Source organism: Zingiber officinale, chromosome 5A (genome assembly GCF_018446385.1).
Source record: "Zingiber officinale cultivar Zhangliang chromosome 5A, Zo_v1.1, whole genome shotgun sequence".
Lineage (NCBI taxonomy): Eukaryota > Viridiplantae > Streptophyta > Magnoliopsida > Zingiberales > Zingiberaceae > Zingiber > Zingiber officinale.
The window spans coordinates 28,770,077-28,791,852 of NC_055994.1; positions in this window are offsets into that span (position 1 = coordinate 28,770,077).

The following is a 21,776-nucleotide window of genomic DNA, read 5'->3' on the forward strand; positions in this document are numbered from 1 at the left end:
AATCGCCTTTATAGTCCAGCCAGTTACGGGTGACGTTTGATAAAGTCAAAGTATACAACTCATTATGTAGGGAACCATGGTGACTTCAGGTCCAAGGACTAATAGTCATACTAATAGCCACATGAGAAAGTATATGACACTCATATAACGATCCATGATACTTTCTCATGGCGGGTCATTCAGTATACATTCTCCAATGCATGCCTATATGTCAACCTGATATCTCTATATCCATGACTTGTGAGATCAAGTCATCGAGTTAACCTACATGCTAGTCTCGTTGCATTAATATTGTCCTTAAATGTTAATACTTGACTAGCAATGATTAAGAGTAGTGTTCCTTATATTATCTCAATATCGATTCAACCAATCGATTGATATAGGTAAGAACCTTCTACTCAAGGACGCTATTATACTTAGTTATTTGACACCAATACAAGCAAGTATAATAACCATAAACAAATGCCTTTATATACATAAGAATATGATACAATGAGTCCATACAACAATCATCAAATGATTGGCTCTAGGGCTCTAACTAACAATCTCCCACTAGCACTAGTGTCAATCAGTGTAGGCCCTAAGGCCTAATGACCTAGTGTGACCATCATGCTTTCTCTGTGCCAGAACCTTGGTCAAGGGATCTGCGATGTTAGTCTCTGTGGGTACTCTGTAAATCTTCACATCTCCTCTATCGATAATCTCTCGAATGAGATGGAAGCGCCGTAGTATGTGTTTGGTCCGCTGGTGTGAGCGAGGTTCCTTAGCCTGTGCAATCGCTCCATTGTTGTCACAATAGAGCTCTATGGGATCAGGTATGCTAGGAACCACCCCAAGCTCTGCAATGAACTTGTGAATCCAAACAGCCTCCTTTGCTGCTTCTGATGCAGCAATATACTCGGCCTCTGTTGTAGAATCAGCGACTTTGTCCTGCTTCGAACTCTTCTAGCTCACAGCACCACCATTCAAGCAAAACACGAACCCAGACTGCGATCGATAATCATCCTGGTTAGTTTGGAAGCTGGCATCACTGTAACCCTTTACAGCTAGCTCGTCATCACCTCCATATATCAAGAAATATTCTTTAGTCATTCTCAAGTACTTAAGAATATTCTTAACTGCTATCCAGTGACTTTCGCATGAATCTGACTGGTATCTGCTCATCATGCTCAAAGCATATGAGATATCAGGACGAGTACATAGCATGGCGTACATGATAGATCCTATGACTGAGGCATAAGGGATCTGATCCATGCGATCTCTCTCCTCTCTAGAAGAGGGACCTTGAGTCTTCGAAAGACTCACACCATGTGACATCGGCAGAAATCTCTTCTTGGAGTTCTGCATGGCAAACTGTAGTAATACCTTGTCAATATATGTACTTTGACTTAGGCCAAGCAATCTCTTAGATCTATCTCTATAGATCTGTATGCCTAAAATACGAGTTGCTTCACCTAAGTCCTTCATTGAGAAACAATTCCCTAGCCAAGTCTTTACAGACTGCAGCAAGGGGATGTCGTTCCCAATGAGTAGTATGTCATCCACATACAACACAAGGAAGATAACTGTGTTCCCTACAACCTTCTTGTAGACACAGGGTTCATCTTCATTCTTGATGAAACCAAACTGTTTGATCACATCATCAAATCGAAGATTACAGCTCCGAGAGGCTTGCTTTAGTCCATAAATGTACCTATGCAACTTGCATACTCTGCCAGTATGCTATGGATCTACAAACTCCTCAGGTTGTGTCATGTACACATCCTCGAGCAAGTTTCCATTCAGAAACGCGGTTTTGACATCCATCTGCCAGATCTCATAATCATGGTATGTTGCAATAGCAAGCAAGATCCAAATGGACTTAAACATCGCTACTGGAGAAAAGGTTTCATCATAGTCAATACCATGAATCTGCTTGAAACCTTTAGCTACCAAGCGACCTTTATAGATAAATCCATCCATGTCAGTCTTTCTCTTAAAGACCCACTTACACCCTATGGGTTTGATACCCTCATGTGGATCAACCAAAGTCCATACTTGGTTGGTGTATATGGATTCCATCTCGGATCTCATGGCCTCTAGCCATTTCTCAGAATCTGGTCTCATCACAGCTTCCTGATAGGTGGTAGGCTCATTCTCAATGAGCATAGCGTCATCAGGATCAGACAAGAGAAATGAGTATCTCTCAGGCTGACAACGTACCCTATCAGATCTACGAAGAGGTATGTCTACTTAAACTGGTTGTTGCTCAACTCCTTGTGCAACAATCTCATCATCCACAACTCTTTGTGGTTCCAGTTCAACTTCCATCAAGGCCTCAGTGCTATGGTCCATATCTTGAACTTCTTCAAGATTGAACGTACTCCCACTAGTTTTTCTAGAAACAAAATCTCTTTATAGAAAAACCCCAGTCTTAGCCACAACTACTTTGTGTTGACTGGGAATGAAGAAGTAATATCCCTTCGTTTCCTTAGGATATCCAACAAAATAGCACTTATTGGATTTGGGCCCCAGTTTGTCCGAGACTTGACGTCGAACGTAAGCCTCACAACCCCAAATCCTCATAAATGACATCTTAGGATTTCTCCCAGTCCATTTCGTACATGGTGTCTTTATCACAGCTTTAGATGGAACACAGTTAAGTGTAAAGGCTGCTGTGTCTAGAGCATATCCCCAAAAGGATATAGGAAGATATGTGTGACTCATCATAGATCGAACCATATCTAATAGGGTACGATTCCTCCTTTCGGATACACCATTCCACTGTGGTGTTGCAGGAGGAGTGAGTTGGGATAGAATCCCACACTCAACTAGATAGTCACGAAACTCATGGCTAAGGTATTCACCACCTCGATCTGATCGAAGTATCTTGATACTCTTGCCAAGCTGGTTTTGTACTTCATTCTTGAATTCTTTGAAATTTTCAAAGGATTCTGATTTATGTGTCATCAGATACACATAACCATATCTACTGAAGTCATCAGTAAATGTAATGAAGTACCTATAACCACATCTGGCAGCTACATTGAAAGGGCCACATACATCACTATGTATAAGTCCTAACAAGTCTGTCGCTCTTTCGTTATATCCACTAAAGGGAGTTTTAGTCATCTTGCCCAGTAGGCATGACTCGCATGTCTCATATGATTCAAAATCAAATGAGTCTAACAAACCATCTTTATGGAGCTGGGATAAGCGACTCTTATTTATGTGACCTAAGCGACAGTGCCAGAGATAGGTTTGGTTCATGTCATTTGACTTGAACCTTTTGGTACTTATGTTATAGATAGGGGTTTCCAAGTCTATAATATAGAGTCCGTTCATCAGAGGTGCACTACAATAGAATATATCATTTAAATAAACTGAACAACATTTGTTCTTTATCATAAATGAAAAACCTTTCTTGTCTAAACAAGAAACTGAAATGATGTTCTTGTTAGCTAGAGCCCTAGAGCCAATCATTTGATGATTGTATATTGGACTTATTGTATCATATTCTATATAAATAAAGACATTTGGATTTTTGTTATTATACTTACTTGTATTGGTGCCAAATAAACTAAGTATAATAATGTCCCTGAGTAGACGGTTCTCACCTATATCAATCGGTTAGTTGAACCGATAGTGAGATGATATAGGGAATACTACTCTTAATCATTCCTAGTCGAGTATTAACATTCAGGGACAATGTTAATACAATAAGACTAGCATGTTGGTCAACTCGATGACTTAATCTCACAAGTCATGGATATAGAGATACCAAGTTGACACATGGGTATACATTAGAGAATATATACTAAATGACCCGCCATAAGAAAGTATCATGGATCGTTATATGAGTGTCATATACTTTCTCATGTGGCTATTAGTATGACTACTAGTTCTTAGACCTGAAGTCACCATAGATCCCTACATAAGGAGTTATGTACTTTGGTTTCGTCAAACGTCACCCGTAACTGGGTGGACTATAAAGGTGATTACTGGGTATATAACAAATTATGCAGAGGGATGTGAGTGATGTAGATGGGATCTATCCCTCCTATATGACGGGAGAGACATCGGTATTCTTGATAGAGTGAGACCACGAAGTGCATGGTCATGCCCAAATGAGTCAATATAGGATATTGAGCTCATTTGATTTAGTGAGTCTACTTGGAGTTCAAGATTTAGATTGGTCAGAGGATGACACGGTCTATGCCTCACATTGATCAATCTAGATGTCTAGGATAGAAAGACACTTGTCATATATTGTGAGGAGTCACAATTAGTAGTCACAAGGTGATGTTGGATCTCAACATTCTTGTAACTTGGGTAGTAATGATGTATTGCTAGATACCGCTCATTACTTATGTTTCTAAATGAGTTTAGGGGCATTGCCAACGTTACAAGAACCTATTGGGTCACACACAAAGAACAAGTGGGTGGAGATTAGGTTCATATGATGAACCAAGAGGATTAGATTCATTTGATGAATCAAATTGGATTAAGAGTAATCCTTATTGGGCTAATTGAGTTGGACTCAAGTTGATTCATGTGTTCAAAGAGTCTAATTTAGATTATGACTCATTGAATCAATTTAATTAAATGAATTAGATTCATTATATTAATTTGGCTTGAATTAAATGGTTGGATTAGATCAACCATGAGAGAGATTAAGTCAAGTTTGACTTGACTTGAGAGGAAGATGAAGAGTCAAGTTTGACTTGACTTTATGCCACCTCATTGGTGAGTTGGCATTAAGTGGACCAATGATGATGCTCCACATCATCATGGTTACTTATGTGAAGTGCCTCCTCATGGGAGTTACCAAGAGTTGTGACTCTTGGTATCCCATGGAGGTTACAAACCACTTAATTAGATGAAAAGAGTTTCATTTTGCAAGAGTAACTCTAATTCAAGTGATCTTCCTCCTCCTAAGCTCTCTTCTTGCTCCTTCTCTTCTCTTGGTCGTGGGTTTCAAGCAAGGGAGAAGAAAGGAGAGTGAATCTAATCCAAGAAGAAAGGTTACTGAAAGTCACATAGAGATTTTAGAGGAGTGTGTTCTCTTCTTTTCCTTTCTTCTTCTTCCAATCCTACCCGAGAGCCCTAGAGAGTGCTAGCACACTTGTTGTGCTCTCTTCTCCATCCTTGTGTGTTAGAGAACACATCTTGTTCGTGTGGATACTTCTAGAGGATTGTCTACGTTGACAATCACGAGATCCGGCGTACCTTGGACGAGCGGGATTCGCGAAGGGCACGCATCGAAGGTATAAAATGTTTTTCCTTTGTAGATCTATTGTAGATCATAGTTTAAAACTCATACTCATGTTTTCAGAAAGTTTTCTTCGCACGAGATCCAATGGCTAGGGTGATTCGGGGTTTCCGCGACGCGAAAACGCGGTTTTCGCGGCCCGAAAAACCCAACAGTGGTATCAGAGCCACGTGCGAAGCGAGTAGGAGTTTAGATTCATATTTTTATGAAAAATATAGATCTGTAAACATTCTGTGAATTTCCTAATTTTTATGATTTTATGGGTATTTTTCTCGTAGAAGCGAAGCACAAGTGTTTTTACATTTGTAGGCTTCGACTACCGAGAAGAATTTTCCGAAACGGCAATGTTTCGACCCAAATTGTTTTGGGACAGCGGACTTAGGCGCTATAGGATCGCTTAGGAGCAACTCGCGATGGTTAGATCGCGGGTAGGGGTACTGCCCCTAACCCCGCAAAGGGATTTGCTCCGCGATTGCGCCCAAAATCGCTAATCGGGACCGCCGGGAAAAATTTACTGATAAAAAATCTGTAAAATTATGAAAAATTACAGAAAATTATGAAAAATATATAATTTTGAATTGTATATTAATTTTGTGATAGTCATGGCCCAAAGACCCAATTTGATTGGATAATTTGTGTTGTAATTCATAATACGGCCTGCGCGCCGTGATGTGATGTGCGTGTTGTACTTTTATTTTATTTTATTTTTTTTTCTCGCGACCTGCGCGTCATGCCTTTCTTTTATTCTGGTTGTAAATTAGATTTAGGCTCGAATATAACTCGAGTTTCAAAATTGTAATGTACAAAAATTGGAGCTGTGGAAGGTCCACTCGAGATGGAGTTACGAGGAAGGCGCGAGCAACACAAGGTGGTCAAAAGGAAGGCGCTTGAGAAGTTGACCTTAGGTTGACCATCCGATCTTCTCATTGGCTTGAGAAGATCGTAGTAGGGCCATGACTAATCATAAAATTTAATTAATTACTTATATGTATGTGATGCATGTTTAATTAAGTAGTTAATTAGTGCCTAGCGATTAGATTAGATCTAAATCGTACACATGATGCACCCTTCGATTAGATTGGATCTATCGAGTATACGATACGCATCATCGTTTAGATTAGATCTAAAATGCGTCAACTCGTAATGCCGAGCTGTGATACCTACCACTACCTCGATCGCATGTTGTTGTTGAATCTGCCAAAGTAGAGCAACACATACTATCTTGGTAGGGTACGGAGGGACAATCTTGGTCCCGCCTATCAACGCATGGGTGAGTACAACTCAATTAGATTTAGTATTCCTAGTTAACTCGGTTGGATCGAGTATAACTATAGGCATTCTTCCAACGGTTGGAAAGATAGGTCAAAATCACATATATATTAACTCTCGGGCGTATTAGCCAAAGCTAACTCAAGTTTTAATATAAATGCGGATATTGATCCTATAAACAAGAGTTGCATAGAGATCTAATTGGTAATTGTTACCTACCGATCATACTAAGTCTTGGGCGTATTAGCCAAAGCTAACTCAAGGGTTAGTATGATGTGGATCTTGTCCCACATGAATTATAGAATTCAGTGGGAGCATCATTTAGTTAGAGGCCTAATTAAATGATTAAGAATATGATACTTATTTCTGCATTTATTTCTGTTGTAGAATTGCCATGACGTCAAACACGAACATTTTCTCTCTGCGTTCTGTCCTTAAGAAGGACAAGCTCAACGGAGCAAATTTCCTGGACTGGTACAGGAATCTGAGAATAGTTCTCACTCAGGAACGTAAACTGTACGTTCTGGAGAAGCTCATTCCGGAGGCTCCTCCTGCCACTGCCACGCGAGCAGACCGAGATGCTTACAAGAAGCATCAAGATGACGCATTAGATGTGTCCTGTCTTATGCTCGCGACCATGAACTCTGAGCTTCAGAAGCAACATGAGTTGATGGGCACTTACGATATGGTTGAACATCTTTGTCACCTATATCAAGGACAAGCAAGGCACTGGAAGAGGAACTCCAAAGAATACCTGGAAGATCTTAAGAAGAAGAGAAATAAGATTTCTACTTCAAGTATACATGTTATAGAAGTCAACCTCTCTATTTCTTCATCGTGGGTATTAGATACCGGATGTGCTTCGCACATTTGTACTAATGTACAAGCGATAGCAGGGCATTGATGAAGGGTGAGATAGACCTACGAGTAGGCAATGGAGCACGGGTTGCTGCTATTGCTGTAGGAACTTACCATCTATCTCTTCCCTCTGGGCTTGTACTAGAATTAGATGATTGTTGTTATGTGCCTGCCTTGACTAAGAACATAATTTCAGTTTCTTGTTTGGACAAGAAAGGATTTTCGTTTATAATAAGGAACAAATGTTGTTCCGTCTATTTAAACGATATGTTCTATTGTAGTGCACCTCTGATAAACGGACTCTATATTCTAGATCTTGAGAGCCCTATTTATAACATAAATACCAAGAGGTTCAAGTCAAATAACCTGAACCAAACCTACCTCTGGCACTGTCGCTTAGGTCATATAAATGACAAGCGCTTATCCCAGCTCCATAAGGATGGTATGCTGGACTCATTTGATTTTGAATCATATGAGGTATGCGAGTCATGCCTACGAGGCAAGATGACCAAGACTCCCTTTAGTGGGCACAGCGAGAGAGCGACTGATTTGTTAGGACTCATACATAGTGATGTATGTGGCCCTTTCAATATTGCTGCTAGAGGCGGTTATAGGTACTTCATCACATTTACTGATGACTTCAGTAGATATGGTTATGTGTACTTGATGACACATAAGTCTGAATCCTTTGAAAAGTTCAAAGATTTCAAGAATGAAGTACAGAACCAGCCTGGCAAGAGTATTAAGATACTTCGATCCGATCGAGGTGGAGAGTACCTTAGCCATGAGTTTCGTGACTACCTAGCTGAGTGTGGGATACTATCCCAACTCACTCCTCCTGGAACACCACAGTGGAATGGTGTATCCGAAAGGAGGAATCGTACCCTATTAGATATGGTACGATCTATGATGAGTCACACAGATCTTCCGACATACTTATGGGGCTATGCTCTAGACACGGCAGCTTTCATTCTCAACCGAGTTCCATCCAAGGCCGTGATAAAGACACCATATAGGATATGGACTTGGAGAGATACCCAGGTGTCTTTCATGAGGATTTGGGGTTGTGAGGCTTACGTTTGACGTCAAGTCTCAGACAAGTTAGGACCCAAATCCGACAAGTGCTATTTTATTGGATATCCCAGGGAAACTAAGGGATATTACTTCTACATTCCCAGTCAGCACAAGGTAGTTGTGGCAAAGACTGGGGTCTTTCTAGAAAGGGACTTTGTTTCTAGAAAGACTAGTGGGAGCGCGTTCGATCTTAAAGAAGTTCAAGATGTGAACAATAGCACTGATGCCTCGATGGAAATTGAACTGGAACCACAAAGTGTTGTGGATGATGTTGTTCCACAAGGAGTTGAGGAACAACAACCAGTTCAAGTAGACATACCTCTTCGCAGGTCTGATAGGGTACGTCGTCAGCCTGAGAGATACTCATTTCTCTTGTCTGACCATGATGACGTTATGCTCATAGAGGATGAGCCTACCACCTATCAGGAAGCTGTGATGAGACCAGATTCTGAGAAATAGCTAGAAGCCATGAGATCCGAGATGGAATCCATGTACACCAACCAAGTATGGACTTTGGTTGATCCACCTGAAGGGGTAAAACCCATTGGGTGTAAGTGGGTCTTTAAGAGAAAGACTGACATGGATGGACTTATCTATAAGGGTCGTTTGGTAGCTAAAGGTTTCAAGCAGATTCATGGTATTGACTATGATGAAACTTTTTCTCCAGTAGCGATGTTTAAGTCCATTCGGATCATGCTTGCTATTGCAGCCTACCATGACTATGAGATATGGCAGATGGATGTCAAAACCGCATTTCTGAATGGAAACCTACTCAAGAATGTGTACATGACACAACCTGAGGGTTTTGAAGATCCACAGCATACTAGCAGAGTATGCAAGCTGCATAGGTCCATTTATGGACTAAAGCAAGCTTCTCGGAGCTGGAATCTTTGTTTCGATGATGCAATCAAACAGTTTGGTTTCATCAAAAACGAAGATGAACCTTGTATCTACAAGAAGGTTGTAGGGGACATAGTTGTCTTCCTCATATTGTATGTGGATGACATACTACTCATTGGGAAGGACATCCCTATGCTTCAGTCTGTCAAGACTTGGCTAGGGAGTTGCTTCTCAATGAAGGACTTAGGTGAGATATCCCGCATTCTAGGGATACAGATCTATAGAGATAGATCTAAGAGATTGCTTGGCCTAAGTCAGAGTGCATACATTGACAAGGTACTCCTTCGGTTTGCCATGCAGAACTCCAAGAAGGGATTTCTGCCGATGTCACATGGCTTGAGTCTTTCGAAGACTCAAGGTCCCTCTTCTAGAGAGGAGAGAGACCGCATGGATCAGATCCCTTATGCCTTAGCCATAGGATCGATCATGTACGCCATGCTATGTACTCGACCAGATGTCTCGTATGCTTTGAGCATGACGAGCAGATACCAGTCAGATCCAGGTGAAAGTCACTGGATAGCGGTCAAGAATATTCTTAAGTACTTAAGAAGGACTAAAGAATATTTCTTAATATATGGAGACAGTGATGAGCTAGCTGTAAAGGGTTACAGTGATGCTAGCTTCCAGACCGACCAGGATGACTATATATCACAGTCGGGGTTCGTATTTTGCATTAATGGTGGTTTTGTGAGCTGGAAGAGTTCGAAGTAGGACACAGTAACTGATTCTACGACAGAGGCCGAGTACATTGCTGCATCAGAGGCAGCAAAGGAGGCAGTTTGGATCCGTAAGTTCATCACTGAACTTGGGGTGGTTCCTAGCATTGCTGACCCCATTGAGCTCTATTGTGACAACAATGGAGCTATAGCACAGGCGAAGGAACCTCGCTCACACCAGCGGACCAAACACATACTACGATGCTTCCTTCTCATTCGAGAGATTATCGAGAGAGGAGATGTGAAGATTTGCAGAGTACCTACAGAGGCTAACATCACAGATCCCTTAACCGAGGCTTTGGCACAGAGGAAGCATGATGGTCACACTAAGTCATTTGGGCTTAGAGCCTACACTGATTGGCACTAGTGCTAGTGGGAGATTGTTAGCTAGAGCCCTAGAGCCAATCATTTGATGATTGTATATTGGACTTATTGTATCATATTCTATATAAATAAAGGCATTTGGATTTTTGTTATTATACTTACTTGTATTTGTGCCAAATAAACTAAGTATAATAATGTCCCTGAGTAGACGGTTCTCACCTATATCAATCGGTTAGTTGAACCGATAGTGAGATGATATAGGGAACACTACTCTTAATCATTCCTAGTCGAGTATTAATATTCAGTGACAATGTTAATGCAATAAGACTAGCATGTAGGTCAACTCGATGACTTGATCTCACAAGTCATGGATATAGAGATATCAAGTTGACACATGAGCATATATTAGAGAATGTATACTGAATGACCCGCCATGAGAAAGTATCATGGATCGTTATATGAGTGTCATATACTTTCTCATGTGGCTATTAGTATGACTACTAGTTCTTAGACCTGAAGTCACCATAGATCCCTACATAAGGAGTTATGTACTTTGGTTTCGTCAAACGTCACCCGTAACTGGGTGGACTATAAAGGTGATTACTGGGTATATAACAAATTATGCAGAGGGATGTGAGTAATGTAGATTGGATCTATCCCTCCTATATGACGGGAGAGACATCGGTATTCTTGATAGAGTGAGACCACGAAGTGCATGGTCATGCCCAAATGAGTCAATATAGGATATTGAGCTCATTTGATTTAGTGAGTCTACTTGGAGTTCAAGATTTAGATTGGTCAGAGGATGACACGGTCTATGCCTCACATTGATCAATCTAGATGTCTAGGATAGAAGGACACTTGTCATATATTGTGAGGAGTCACAATTAGTAGTCACAAGGTGATGTTGGATCTCAACATTCTTGTAACTTGGGTAGTAATGATGTATTGCTAGATACCGCTCATTACTTATGTTTCTAAATGAGTTTAGGGGCATTGCCAACGTTACAAGAACCTATTGGGTCACACACAAAGAACAAGTGGATGGAGATTAGGTTCATATGATGAACCAAGAGGATTAGATTCATTTGATGAATCAAATTGGATTAAGAGTAATCCTTATTGGGCTAATTGAGTTGGACTCAAGTTGATTCATGTGTTCAAAGAGTCTAATTTAGATTATGACTCATTGAATCAATTTAATTAAATGAATTAGATTCATTATATTAAATTGGCTTGAATTAAATGGTTGGATTAGATCAACCATGAGAGAGATTAAGTCAGGTTTGACTTGACTTGAGAGGAAGATGAAGAGATAAGTTTGACTTGACTTTATGCCACCTCATTGGTGAGTTGGCATTAAGTGGACCAATGATGATGCTCCACATCATCATGGTTACTTATGTGAAGTGACACCTCATGGGAGTTACCAAGAGTTGTGACTCTTGGTATCCCATGGAGGTTACAAACCACTTAATTAGATGAAAAGAGTTTCATTTTGCAAGAGTAACTCTAATTCAAGTGATCTTCCTCCTCCTAAGCTCTCTTCTTGCTCCTTCTCTTCTCTTGGTCGTGGGTTTCAAGCAAGGGAGAAGAAAGGAGAGTGAATCTAATCCAAGAAGAAAGGTTAGTGAAAGTCACATAGAGATTTTAGAGGAGTGTGTTCTCTTCTTTTCCTTTCTTCTTCTTCCAATCCTACCCGAGAGCCCTAGAGAGTGCTAGCACACTTGTGGTGCTCTCTTCTCCATCCTTGTGTGTTAGAGAACACATCTTGTTCGTGTGGATACTTCTAGAGGATTGTCTACGTTGACAATCACGAGATCCGGCGTACCTTGGACGAGCGGGATTCGCGAAGGGCACGCATCGAAGGTATAAAATGTTTTTCCTTTGTAGATCTACTGTAGATCGTAGTTTAAAACTCGTACTCGTGTTTTCAGAAAGTTTTCTTCGCACGAGATCCAATGGCTAGGGTGATTCGGGGTTTCCGCGACGCGAAAACGCGGTTTTCGCGGCCCGAAAAATCCAACAGTTCTTAGTTAAAGCAGGCACATAACAACATTCATCTAATTCTAGTACAAGCCTAGAGGGCAGAGATAGAAAATAAGTCCCTACAGCAACAGCAGCAACTCGTGCTCCATTGCCTACTCGTAGGTCCAACTCGCCCTTTGTCAATGCCCTATTATTTCTCAACGCCTGCACATTAGTACAAATGTGAGTAGCACATCCGGTATCTAACACCCATGATGAAGAAATAGATAGATTGACTTCTATAACATATATACCTGAAGTAGAAGTCTCACTTCTCTTCTTCTTAAGATCTTCCAGGTATACTTTGCAGTTCCTCTCCCAGTGCCCGGTCTGACCGCAGTGGAAACAGGTAGCATCCTTGGCAACCCCTCCTTTAGGTTTCAGTGTTTTACCTTTGCCCTTGGCTTGGGACTTTCCCTTACCTTTGGGCTTGCCCTTGCCTTTATGCTTGTTCACCATCATAATGGAGTTAGGCTTAACCTTCTTAAGGTTGAGCTCAGCAGTTCTTAACATACTATGTAGCTCAGGCAGTGGCTTGTCAATTTCGTTCATGTTGTAATTCATGACGAATTGACTATAACTCTCTGGCAAGAATTGCAAGATCAAGTCAGTGGCCAGCTCTTGGCCAAGTGCGAATCTCAACCTCTGTAGGTTTTCTATGTACCCAATCATCTTGAGTACATATGGACCTACAGGAGTCCCAGCTTGCATCTTGCACTGAAATAGTGCCTTAGAGATCTTGAATCTCTCATGTCGTGCTTGTCCTTGATATACTTGACGAAGATGTACAACCATATCATAAGTAGTCATCAACTCGTGTTGCTTCTGAAGCTCAGAGTTCATGGTTGCGAGCATGAGACATGACACATCTAATGCGTCATCTTGATGCTTCTTGTAAGCATCTCGGTCAGCTCGCGTGGCAGTGGCAGGAGGTGCCTCTGGAATGGGCTGCTCTAGAACGTACAGTTTACGTTCTTATGTGAGAACGATTCTTAGATTCCTGTACCAGTCCAGGAAATTAGCTCCGTTAAGCTTGTCCTTCTCAAGGACAGAACGCAGGGAGAAAGAGTTCATATTTGACGTCATGACAATCTACAACATAAATTAAAGCAGAAAGTAAATATCATATTCCTTTTTATCATTTAATTAGGCCTTTAACTAAATGATGCTCCCACTGAATTATAGGGTCTTTGTAGAATCAAGTCATGGATGTGGTCAAACCACACTACTAGATTCCACTAAGTAGCTATAATACTCGTGGGACAAGATCCACATCATACTATGTCTTGAGTTAGCTTTGGCTAAATCGCCCAAGACCTAGTATGATCGGTAGATAACTAATTATCAATTACATCTCTATGCGACTCTTGTTTATAGAATAAAGACCCTCATTTATAAGAAAACTTGAGTTAGCTTTGGCTAAATCGCCCAAGTTTTAGTATAAATGCGAACTTTATCCTATCTTTCCAACGGTTGGAATATGCCTATAGTTTACTCGATCCAATTGAGTTAACTATTTTAACTCAATCTAATTGAGTTTGTTCTCACCCAAGTTTTGATAGGCGGGACCAAGGTTGTCCCTCCGCACCCTACCAAGATAAAATGCATTGCTCTGCTTTGGCAGATTCAACAACAGCATATGATCGAGGTAGTGATGGGTATCAAAACTTGTTAGGCATTTTTTTTTCGAGTTGATTCGATTATGATCTAATCTAATCGAGGATGTGTATCAAATACGCATAAAGGCACTAATTTCACTAAATTAGCTTGCATCACATACAAGAGCAATGATATATATATATTAATTAACTATTTGATTAAATTGTGATGAGATCATGGCCCTACTATGATCTTCTCAAGCAAATGAGAAGATTGGATGGTCAGCCAAGGGTTAGCCGCTTCATCAAGCGCCTTCTTTGACCACCATGTGTTGACTTCAGCCTCCTCGTAACTCCTCCTTGAGTGGACCTTCCACGGCTTCAATTTTGTACATTACAAATGTGAAACTCGAGTTACATTCGAGTCTAAAACTATTTTACAACCAGAATATAAAAGAGAGGGCGCGACACGCAGGTCGCGTAACAAATACAACACGCACAACACAAAAATGGCGCGCATACCATATTATGAATTACAACACATTATTAACCAATCGTATCGGGTCTTTTAGGCCATGATAATCACAACATCACACATAATTATAAATTATGTATTTTATAAATTTCTGTAATTTTACTATTATTTTATCTATTTTACGAGTTACAACTTCCCGACGGTCCCGATTAGCGATTTTCGGGTGTAATTGCGGAACAAAGCCCCTTGTGGGGTTAGGGGCAGCACCCCTACTCGTGATATAACCATTGGGAGTGTTCCTAAGCGATCCTACAGTGCCTTAAGTCGCTGTCCCAAACAAAAATAAATTTATTTGTGTAACGACCCAATTTTCCTCATTAGGAGTTCTAAAAGTGCTTTAAAATATTTAGAAATACTTTAGAAAAATTTTAGAGATTTTTAGGAATTTATAGAGTATTTTTATGTAATTTTTGGAGTTCGTTTGATATTTTTACCAAGAGAAAGAAGTTTTAAAAAAAATAATAATAATAACATATGTTGAAGCTGGGTTTTGAACCCAGGACCCCGGACCGATAAGGATCTTAACGAACTCAGCCAACCAACTGGGCTGCAAATGTTTTGTTAATTATATATGGAATAAAATGTATATAAGGTATAGTTAGGAACATTGGCCCGTTTTTGCGCAGCAGGGTTATGAAAACCCGCGAGAAGCAACGGGACGAATTGTATGTGCCAATTGTCATTTAGCTAATAAACCCGTGGATATTGAAGTTCCGCAAGCTGTGCTTCCTGATACTGTATTTGAAGCAGTTGTCCGAATTCCTTATGATAAGCAACTGAAACAAGTTCTTGCTAATGGTAAAAAGGGAGGTTTGAATGTAGGGGCTGTTCTCATTTTACCCGACGGATTCGAATTAGCCCCCCCTGATCGTATTTCTCCCGAATTGAAAGAAAAGATTGGAAATTTGTCTTTTCAGAGTTATCGTCCATATTCGGGGGATCCCTTACCCGAACCCATACGTGTTTCTGCGGGTCTTACTGTAACAGGTTTGTCGGGAAATATGCGTACCCATATTTTTCCACCACGACGCACATATCGTGTCATTGCTCTTCGCCCTGCTTCTATTTGTCTAGCTGTGATCCAAGTGGGTTCGAGTGCTTTAAGAGCGTATCTGCCGAAACAAATATGATTGCCGCGACAAGATATTCCCTTCATTCTTCCTCTATGTTGTTTACGAAATCTGGTTCTTTGAGGAATCGAAGCCGTGACCTTTGAGTTGGTCAAAATCCAGCTGACCAAGTGATCCAGCCGTCGGTTTTGTTTAGAAAGGGTAGGAAAATTTATTTAACAAGTTAACAGAAGTATGAGGTTATAAAGGAGGAGAACTTAGGGCTTGATTGATTACCCGTGACCTAACCTTTCCCCTCTCCTCCTCCCTTCTGCGCGCGATGGCGTTTCGGCTTGAGCGAAGGCGAAGCCGACGAAGCTAGGGCTTCGATCCGGCGGTCGGCCAAGGTTCTCCGAGGAGTTCCTCCATCTCCTTAAGCTCTTCTCGACGAGGAGGAGTCGGGAGCACGAAGAAGAGTCTGGATTTCGAGCTCGCCGATAGCCCTAGAAGCCTCCTTCTCGATTGTAAGTCCAAGAAACCCAAGGTAAGTTGCTACTCACCTGCGGTAAGAGTTGTTCCGATTTTAATTTGGTGTTTTTCCTTGTATTTTTGAGCATGCCGTGATGATGAAGGGTTTAAAAAGGGTCTCTGCCATGGGTTGCTTGTTTCGGATTTGGTTTCTTCTTAAGATCAAGCATGTGGGTTTTATACCTCGAGTTTTTATAGCTTGAATCCGGATTTGATACTTTTATTTCTCTTTCATTTTCTTTGCTGCTGTAAAGGTCGTAGTAGCCGTAGAATCCCAGCATGCATGTTAGATAGATTTGGATTGGTTTCCAGGTCGTGTTTACCTTTTGATGATGCATACGATTTCTTTTTTTTAGAATGAAATTTGTTTGGTCTCTTTGGTTTCTCTGTCCAGCATTTATGTTTTTTTTTAAGCTGTCCTCGTGATGTGAAGGGATTAAGGTTGTGAAGTCTAGGTCTGGGAATTTCTTGCAGTGTCTCTGTTTTTCCATAGCAGGTATTGACTTAGGTGCTTAATTCAGTTTTGGTCTACCTTTGTGTTACATGTTTTTACTGCTAAACATAGAGTTCCTCTAAATTATAAAAATGAGCATGATTAAGAGGTGAATGGAGATAAGATCCTTAAGCAAAGGTTCTATACTAAAAATGTTCATGTTTAATTGCAAGTAGGATATGTGCAGATTACGTTCATTGCCTAGGGATGTATGAATGGAATGTGCTATATGATGAACAAGAACAGCCCATTAATCCTATACTAGTTTTAGATCTTGCATTGCAAATATTTGATTGTTAGCTTAGCATATTTTGAATTGTTAGCATTATAGACTTTGAATTGTTAGCACTACAGTTTTTGATTGTTTAGCATTTTAGATTTTGATTTATTTTAGCATTTCAGTTTTTGAGTTGTCTAGTATTTGTAGATCTTGAATTGTTTAGCATAGCAGTTTTGATCCATTGGTCGAGTAGTGAAGTTTCAATTTCAGAATTTCTTTTTGTTGTATTTGAGCGTCAGGTCTAGATATGTTTCCTTGCTACATTCATTCAAGTGTACAGATTTAAGTCTCTTTATTCTAGCATGTGGTTTGATTTCTTTTGTCACCGTACCAAGCCTGAATTCTTTCATATATTAATAGTGCAGTTTTTGTTAAGTGTCCTAGTGCATATCTTGTTAAGTATTATGTACTTTGAGTTTAAGAAAAGTATAAGAAAGATAAAGAAAAGGCCAAGGCCTTAAGTAGATCCCAAAGTCAAGACTTTAGGGATTTTGACACACAAGGTGCTAAAGAAAATGCCGAGGCATTATATAGAAGTATTAAAAGATAACAAGTATTTTATTTTTATCAGTGGCACTGTGCTGGACTCTCAGTTATCCTTGGGTTGGGCTCCCATAGTCGTCCCTAGGTTTAGATAACCTAGTAGTAACGGCTCGGCCGACGGTCGACGGTTGACGACCATAGGGTCGCCAAATGGGCCGCCAAATGGGCCGCCGAATGGGTCGGGTCGTTACAAAAGTAAAAGCACAGTTGCCGGGCCCAAAAGAAGTTGATTATTATTTTAAAGTATTATTAAGTATAAGTTTTGAACAAGTAAAATGAGTTTTACATAAACATAAAGTATTAGAGATTAAGTTAGAACAAATGAAATAAGTTTCATATAGTTCTAAAAATCAGTAAATTTAGTTCTTTGTTCTACCATGTTTATCTAGTGGATGAGTAGTTTTCATGTTTACCTATTAGATGAGTAGCATGATTAGCCATTAGAATTACATGAGTAGATTCCTTAGCTTTTCTTTGCTATTAGTTTGACATGAGCAGTTATATTTATGCTTTATTTCTTTTTAGAGCATATAGTTTCTAGTTCTTTTCGTATACATGCACATTCGTGGTTTTGTGAGTTAGATAACGCTTACTAAGCAAATTTTGCTTATAGATTGCACTTCCTCTTACTGCAGATATAGGAAAGGAAAAGATATAGCAAGGAAGGCGACAAGATGGCGCGGATGGTGTGTGATGTTTGGACTATGGAGTAGACTAAGAGATTGAACCAGAATTTATTTAGAATGTTTTGGTTTAAGTGTTTAACGTATTTAGAACTTGTGCATGTTATTATTTGGTTCGTTTTGTCGTGTATTCGTTAGAGTTGATTTTTCCTTGGTATTGTGCTTCTTTTTTATATATAAACTGCGTGGTTGATTGATATGTGCTCCAGCCACTTGTGGCTGTGTATATTATGTCATGTATTAATGATTATGGTCACCGGTACAAGGGAGACTCTGCCGAAATTTTTCGGTAGAGTTTCTTCGAGGATTTTAATTATACCGGTTAAGTAGAGTTAGTAGATAAGTAACGGTCATCCTTAGAGTGTAGTAGTAGTAAGAAGGGTGGTCGTTACAGTTTGGGCGAGACCTTGCCGTTTCGGAAGGTTTTTCTCGGTCGTCGAAGCCTACAAGTGACCAAACACTTGTTGCTTCGCTTTTACGAGAAAAATACTCATAAAAATCATACAATTAGTTAAATCACAGAGACTTACAGAAATGAAACTTTTTCATAAAACAAAAACAATGTACAAGTTTACACGTGGCTCTGATACCACTGTTAGAGTTTCTAGCCGCAAAAAACCACTTTTTTGCATTGTGGAAACCCCGAAAAACTTGTCACCGGATCCGTGCGAAATTAATAAAATAAACTTGTACATGTTTTCTACTCGAGATCAACATTAGATCCAAATGATAAAGAAGTTACCCTTGAAGCGATGCCCTTCGCGCATCCCGCTCGTCCAAAGTTCTTGTCGGATCTCGAAGAGTGTCAAATGAACACTCCTCTACAAGTATCCACACGGACAAAAGAGTGGAGAAAACCCTTTAGAGTGTGCTAGCACTCTTGAAGGTTTCGGCCAAGAAGGAGGAGAGGGAGAGCAAGAGGAATTCAAGAGAGGAAGAAAATTCAATTCGATGATAAATGAATGACAATCACTCATTCCCGACATATGGGCGGTCACATTGAATGCATTTAATGCATTCCATGCCAAATGAATCTTATTCCATTCATATGGCCGGCCACATTGAATGCATTTAATGCATTTCATGTCAAATGAATCTTATTCCATTCATATGGCCGGCTACATTGGGAATACAAATTATGTGGCCTTGATGATGTGGAACATCATCATTGGCTAGCCCATGCCAAGTCACAAATGACATGGCATGTAGTCAAGTCAAACTTGACTCTTCATCTTCCCTCTCGACTCAAGTCAAACTTGAATCTCTTATCTCCCTTGGTTGATCAAATCTAACCATTTGATTCAAATCAATTTAATATAATGAATCTCTATTCATTGATTAAATTGATTCAATGAAACGTAATCTAAATTAGATCCATTGAACACATGAATCAAATCGAGTCCAACTCAATTAGTTTAATTTGGATTACTCTTAATCCAATTTGGTTCATCACATGAACCTAATCCTCTTGGTTCATCATATAAACCTAATCTCCATCTAATTGCCCTTTGTGTGTGACCCTATAGGTTCTTGTAACGTTGGCAATGCTCCTAAACCCATTTAGAAGCATAAGTAATGAGCAGTATCTAGCAACACATCATTACTACCCAAGTTACAAGAATGTTGAGATCCAACATCACCTTGTGACTACTAATTGTGACTCTTCACAATATGTGACATTGTCCTTCTATCCTTGACATCTAGATTGATTAACTTGAGGCATAGACCGTGTCATCCTCTAATCAATCTAAATCTTGAACTCCAAGTAGACTCACTATAATCAAATGAGCTCAATATCTCATATTGACTCATTTGGGCATGACCATGCACTTAGTGATCTCACTCTATCAAGAATAATGATGTCACTCCCGTCATATAGGAGGGATAGATCCCATCTACATCACTCACATCCCTCCACATAATTTGTTACATACCCAGTAATCGCCTTTATAGTCCATCCAGTTACGGGTGACGTTTGACGAAGCCAAAGTATGCAACTCCTTATGTAGGGAACCATGGTGACTTCAGGTCCAAAGACTAATAGTCATACTAATAGCCACATGAGAAAGTATATGCCACTCATATAACGATCCATGATACTTTCTCATGGCGGGTCATTCAGTATACATTCTCCAATGCATACCCATGTGCCAACTTGATATCTCTATATCCATGACTTGTGAGATTAAGTCATCGAGTTGACCTACATACTAGTCTCATCGCATTAATATTGTCCTTGAATGTTAATACTTGACTAGCAATGATTAAGAGTAGTGTTCCTTATATCATCTTAATATCGATTCAACCAATCGATTGATATAGGTAAGAACCTTCTACTCAAGGACGCTATTATACTTAATTATTTGGCACCAATACAAGCAAGTATAATAATCATAAACAAATGCCTTTATATACATAAGAATATGATACAATGAGTCCATACAACAATCATCAAATGATTGACTCTAGGGTTCTAACTAACACTTTCTACCTGCCTAGCTTCAACTAAGACTTTTCTTTGCCTAAGATCACTTAGGACTTTTCTGCATATTTAGTTCAATTTGTTAGACAACAAGAAATCTTAACTTTGAGTCCTTTACCATAATTAAAACTTAGGTTTGATTATCTAATATTTCCTACACCAACAATTATTACTGAATTGCAAATTAAGCAACTTATAGGACACACTATAATAGCTTCACTCTAGATAGTAGTCTTTCAAAGTTGGAGGAGGGGGTAACTCCCGATGCCAGTGAGTTGGCCATAAAATGGAGATTGGGGGTTTGACAAAAAAAAATACTTGGGGTTTCCATCCCTTGTGGGATGAGGGAAGTTCCTTGATTAAATTAATCTCAGAATGAGAAGAAAAGAAGAAGACCTCATCCTCCATCTTCTTCAAATAGAAAAATTGAAAAAAGTGAGGAGAAAGTGAAATGTGATACAAGCAAAAGAAAATCAAGACCCTAGTCAAAATACGGAAGAATTAGGGCCAACCTATGACAACGAGATGCAAAAGTATCATGACACTTCAATGAACAAAACAGGGATAGAAAAACGTAGATCGCTCAGCATATGACTTCTGAAGAGGTTACAAAACCTAGAGAAGGATGGTTTAGCCGATCATTGGCATTCGGAAGGCTTAACAGATAATCAGCTAGAACTCCATAAGCAATTTTCAGTCAATCTAAGGATGCATTAGTAAAACTTAAGGCAATAGATCTATACTAGAGAGAGTAAGAAAATTCGTTGGCCATGAAAGACACTTCAAGGGATAGGTGAAAGAAAGAATAGTAAAAATGAAATGAGGTCACTAACTGGGTAGAGAAGGAAACTCGAAGATTAAGGAGATGAAAAAGACGAAGAAGCGACGATGGGAGAATCCGCAAGTGTGTACAAAAGCGTTCTTATTCAACCTAATATAGTCAGACTCATTCAAGAGGGATTGTTGGATCTCTGTTGTTAAAAGGCGTGATAGATTTTCCACTGCAGGATCAAATACATGGGACAAATAAAAGATTCAAAGTAATCATTACCTGTTAAAATACGCTTAGTCTTCTTTGTCGTGAGTCCCATCACATTAATATGATACAACCTTAGAGGTACACTAGTGTATTTTAGGCTCAAAAATCAAGACAGATGATGCAAGT